The sequence below is a fragment of the Meles meles genome, chromosome 18 (assembly GCF_922984935.1).
Source record: "Meles meles chromosome 18, mMelMel3.1 paternal haplotype, whole genome shotgun sequence".
Lineage (NCBI taxonomy): Eukaryota > Metazoa > Chordata > Mammalia > Carnivora > Mustelidae > Meles > Meles meles.
This window is the reverse complement of record NC_060083.1, coordinates 38,317,963-38,323,440: the sequence shown is the minus strand read 5'-3', so window position 1 is coordinate 38,323,440 and position 5,478 is coordinate 38,317,963. Positions and strand designations below refer to the sequence as shown.

At 52.4% G+C, this 5,478-nt stretch overlaps 1 long non-coding RNA gene across 1 annotated transcript; it reads right to left on the bottom strand.

Moving 5' to 3' along the window:
* Window positions 1-271: 271 nt before the first annotated feature.
* LOC123929794 lies at window positions 272-1,430 on the bottom strand. The gene is made up of 3 exons (XR_006815967.1): window positions 1,074-1,430; window positions 576-685; window positions 272-437 (listed from the first exon to the last, which is right to left on the bottom strand). It is a non-coding gene; the product is annotated as an uncharacterized LOC123929794 (long non-coding RNA).
* Between the last annotated feature and the right edge of the window lie 4,048 nt (window positions 1,431-5,478).

Below are 5,478 nucleotides of genomic sequence, written 5' to 3'. Positions count from 1 at the left end.
AGTCACTTGCCCAAGGTCCCACAACTGGGAAGTGACAGAAATGGGCGTTGACCCCAGGTTCTAGAGGCCTAGCCCTGAGCCACCAAATTGCCTGGCTTCTTCTCCAAGAGGTCTGAGGAACCCTGCCTTGGGAACTTTGCCACGAAATGAGCCTCTTGGGCTTTGGAGCTCCATGACTGTGGGAGGTCGCCGGTTCTCTGAGTCTCCCTTCCCGTGCCTTCCGTGGGTTTGTAAGGACCCGCACTCAGTGGACCCACCTGTCGCTCCCATCCCTTCCTGAGGGGAACCCCTGGTGACCACGGCACGCTGCGAGTGGGGCCTGAGGTACTGAACTCGGCACTCTGGGGAGGTCAGTCCTGACTGAGGAAAACGCACCCGCGTCTGTTGGTAAAGGATTTCGCAGCTGAGGGAGGAGGCGAAGGCGGCGGGGGTCTGACCTGTGGAGGGGTGGAGTGTGTGAGTCTGGCTGCACCGGGCTCCCCATCCAGACTCTGCCATGCTGGGCAAGCCCCTTAACTTCCCCGTGCTTTCGCTGTCTCACCTTCAAGGGGGGTAGCCGTCATGGGAATACTCACCTCATGTAGAGTCGCTAATGAATAGAACACAATATTCTCTGGGTACTTAGAGCCCTTCGACAGAGCCTGCACCCACAATGAGCTCTTCCTAAGGGTTCACTCGTAGTAGCCTGCGGGGCCAGAGAGCGGTGTATCACCACCATTTTGCAGTCAAACTCAGACTTTGAGGGGGTGAATGAAATGCCCAATGTCACACGCCTTCTGCTGAGGGGAGTCTGACGGCAACCCAGAGCCCCTGGGGAAAGACCTCTCCGCTCCTCGGTTTCTTCCAGTAGTTTCTTACTTCCATTTCGGATGTGACGGCAGCTGGCTCTGATCGCCAGGCTAGCCACCAGTTTCCAACCTCATTAATCCGCTCCTGCAAAAATCAGGCTCCTCCTAACGACAGAGCGGCTGCCCCCAGCAACCCTGCCCCCGCCCCCCTCCGGCTGTCCACCTACCACCTACACCTGGTCCGAGAGCCTGCAGAAGGCGGCTGTGGGCGGGGAGGACACTCACCTCCAGCAGGTGCCTGGTGATGCAAATCCCCCAGCTCCCAGAGAGGAAGCGGGGGAGGGGACGGTGATTGGTCCGACTGGGGTGCCGCTTTGTCGCAAGCCCTGGGGCAGGGAAAGCCCAAGGGGGTTCATACGGTCCTCCCGTGACTCATCCCAGGTGCAGACCGCCGTGGGAATTAAGCCATCTTGGACCTTCTGTCAGGCCCACGGCCCCAGGATGAAAGCTCTCAATTTGTTTATCGGGTCTCCAGCAATGGGCCACTATTCTCCTTCCCCACACCCCAGTTACATAATCTTTCCCCGTGACTTTCAGCCACCTATTGCCACATCCGTGCGCTGAGCACTGGCTCCCCATCCCTCCACCAAAGGCTGGGGTATGTCCTCTTGGACCTACTTCCCCACATTCTGAAGTTTATCTCCATGCCCTTCCTTCCTTGCTGGGGCACCCCTGACAGTTCCCCCCGCCCCCAGCCTGGTATATTGGAAGTAGGCAGATGCCGTTTTTGAAATGAGGATCTACTACAGAATAGGCTATATTTGTTCATTTCTAGACTGTGGCGCTAGATGGTGAAGTCGGCTTCTTCATGGCAATGTCTTGCCTGCATTTCTAGAATGGCCGCCCTTCCCCACCCCCACTCCAGGGTCTCCTGTTCTCCAGCCTCCAGAGTGAGCAGAACAGGACACCAACATCACCCGTTCATTCCTCTGCTTTGCCACCTTCAATGGCTTTCCATTACTTTCAGGATAGACTCGGGAGTCCTCAACCTGGTGTCGGTGGCTCTTTGTGACACGAGGCCACCTCGTTTTTCCCATCTCTTCACTTGCCTCCACATGAAGGTACACACCCTCCATTCCTGTCAGGCAATTTTCTCTTCATAGAATGCAACTGCTTCATTGTGCCCCACTTTGCATCTACTATTTCCTGCTCCTGGAATGAATTTCCCTTCCCCCTCTTTTGTCTGGATAATTTCTACTCTTCCTCCAAGACTTGGTTGAACCATTACCTCTTCCAGAAGCCTCCCGTAACTGCCTCGTCTCCGGTCTTGTCCCATCTCAGTGTAGTGCTTTCCCTCTGTGGATACATAACATTACCTGGAGAACTTGTCTTATGACTAGAATTCTGTCTTGTCTAGACTATGAGCGACATGAGGACAGGGACCCTATTTTTTTAATTCTGTTTTTCTAGCTGCTCACAGAATGTCTGACCCACGGTACATTCTCGGTTCAAAAGCTTTTTTTTTTTTTCACACTAGAATGTAAGAATGAGGAAGAGACCCTGTAGCTACCCAAAGTTATTGTTGCTCAAGAAGTGAGTATTTTCATCAGCTCCACGTACAACATATGTTTCAAAATTGATCCAGACGCTAAGTTTGCACACACCAACGATCTCATGCTTTACTTTGTGTAAATTATCCCATTTAATGTCATTTCAGCCTCACAACGATCATGTGAGTTAGGGATTATCTCCATGTCACAGGTCAGTGAGAGTCGGGGATGTCTCAGCATCTCGTAAACAGTGAATAACAGGATCAGAATTTGAACCAAGGTCAAAAATCATGATCATTTCTCCAAAGAAATGATTGGGATTTGATGGTCTTTAAGGTTTTCTGGTTGCAGAAATTTGTTCCCCTATCTGGTTCCTTGGGATCTAGCGGCTGGGTATCGTGGGTCCACACGCCTTCTCAAAGGTAACCAGGCGATTTGTGAAGGGATTGCAGATTGGTGGGTGACCCCAGCACCGCCTTCCTGCGGACTTCTCACAAGTGTCACCCGGTTGCAAAGGTCCTGTTTTTTCCTGTTCTTCATCTGACAAGTATGACAAGCTTACTCCAGTCATCTCTCCTTTTTTCTTTTTCAGAGACTTATTTGGGGAACACCTGGGTGGCTCAGTCTTTAAGTGTCTGCTTTCGGCTCAGGTCATGATCCCGAGGTCCTGGGATCAAGTCCCACATCCGGCTCCTTGCTCCACAGGGAGCCTCTACCTCTCCCTCTCCCTCTCCCTGCCTCTCCCTCTGCTTGTGCTCTCTCTCTGTCAAATAAATAAATAAAATCTTAAAAAAAAAAAAAAGATCTTAACAGAAAGACTCTGATACTGAATGTTCTTTGTTGCCGGAAAGTCCCTTGCTAGACTGTGTAGGCTCTCATGCACTCTTTCATTCAAAAAACACATACAGAGGGCCAAATAATCCCAGTTAATAACAGGAGCTAACCTTCACTGAGGGCTTAATATGGGAGAAGCATTGGCCATAAGCTTTACAGGGAGTAACTCAAGTTATCCTCATTGTTGGGGATTCCCCTCAGGCGGGAGCTATTAAGACAGTTTTGCAAATGACCAAACTGAGAGACAGAGAGGATAAGTGAGAGGCCCAAGGCGACACAGCCCATCCTAGACCTCCTCTTCTCCCATGCCCTAGGCTCTCTGCCAGCTTTGAGTACAGGGAGGTGAATAGGACCACAGGCTCTGACCTCAAGTGGCTTAGGTGCTCATGCAATAGAACCGTGGAGCCAAGGACTGCAAAACTCTGGTCTTCCCCTGTGCTGGACGAAAAGACACATCAGAAAAGGCTGTCGGATGGCCCGCAGACGACATCAGAGGAGCCACAGAGAAGGTGATCAGCTGGATCTGAAAGGACTATTGCAAGGTCCGTAGACCAGAAAGGGTGGGGTTTCTGGGGAGCACAGCTTTTGCAGAAGGGACAGATGACGGCAAGTGGGGAGTGGGACAACAACATACCAGAAGAACAGTGAAAGTTCCGAGGGGTCGGCCGGCTCACAGCGCCACAGGGGAACAGAGCAAGAAATGTGCTGAATAGCAGGTTAAGCCAAATCATAGAGGACCTAAAGGAATTGTACTTTTTTTTTTTTAAGATTTTATTTATTTGAGAGAGAGCACAAGCAAGGGTTGGGGGGAGATGGGGCAGAGGGAGAAGCAGACTCCCCGCTGAGCAGGGAGCCTGACATGGGGCTTGATCCCAGGACCCTGGGATCATGACCTGAGCCGAAGGCAAACGCTTCACCGACCAAGCCGCCAAGGCGCCCCAGGAACTGTACTTTATTTCGGGAGGAATGGAGAGGGAGTGACGGTATTTAAACAAAGGAGCAGCGTTATATTTGTGAGCAGTGGGGAAGAGAGACAGGTCGGGGAAAGAGTTAAAATGGAAGCCAGAAATCAGTGAACCAGTTCTGGTTGGAATGAACCAGGTGAGAAATGCCCGCAGTCCCCAAAGGAGGCATTGGCTGGAGGTGTGGTTTTTTTTTTGGCGGGGGGAGGTGTGTTTTAAGAAGTAGATCAATGGGACCTGATGGGCTAAAGCTTCTCCCTTGGGCCTTATGTAAATAGGCTGACGTCAGCCTCAGCAGGGAATAAAGGATGGAGAGCTTCTTCATTCACCGTTTCTTTGTTCAACAGAGACTTGGTCAGAGAGCCGGAACCCCAACCAGGTAGCGGGCACCCAGTGGCCAATCAGACATAAAGTGCACCCTCAGAGCCATGGTCTGGTGGGCGGGCCCACCAGCAAACTGACTGATTGCAATACAAGGGAGTGGGCAGGCCACCCACGGAGGCGAGTCTTCGAAGTCTGACCGTGAAGGTCTTGACCACAGTCTTCACGGGCATGACCCACCCTTGACGCCCTCGCCAGTTTCCTCTCTGCCCCTCTGCTGGTCACTCTAAGACCTTCCCCTGGATTGTCCAGCCTGGCTTCCCCAGGGCAGAGGCCAAGAGCCTCTGCTGTGGATATCTGGGGTTGGCAGAGCCAGGGAACAGCTCAAGTGACAGCAGGTGGAGAGATGGGGGTGCAGGGGGGCCTCCCACTGTGCGAGCCCCATCAATGCTCATCGAGGAGATGCAAGAGCCAAACACCAGCAGGACTGGATAGAAACCCCTCACCCAAAGGGCCAGGGCTGGGGAGGCAGAGCCAAGAATCAGCAGTTGGGCAGATAAGGAGCAAAAACAAATCAGAATGGGGCGCCTGGGTGGCTCAGGGGGTTAAAGCCTCTGCCATCGGTTCAGGTCATGATCCCAGGGTCCTGGGATCCCAGGCTCTCTGCTCAGCAGGGAGCCTGCTTCCTCCTCTCTCTCTCTCTCTCTCTCTCTGCCTGCCTCTCTGCCTACTTGTGATCTCTGTCTGTCAAATAAATAAATAAAATATTTAAAGAAAAAAATCAGAATGAATGGATGAAACCCTGGGGGTGAGGGGATGTCCAGCTTCCCCACAGAGCTGGTATGCATGCGACGCTTGGGTTCTGGGAGCTGACAAAAAGGGTCAGAGGTAGGACACCAGCCGTGTGCCTTTCCTACACCCTGCAGAGAAATGGCTCTGACCCAGCATGCTTCCCTGGGCTTCCTTGGTAACCCACCCATTTTGTGTGCTGTGGATCGGAAGGAACGAAGATCAACTCTCTCT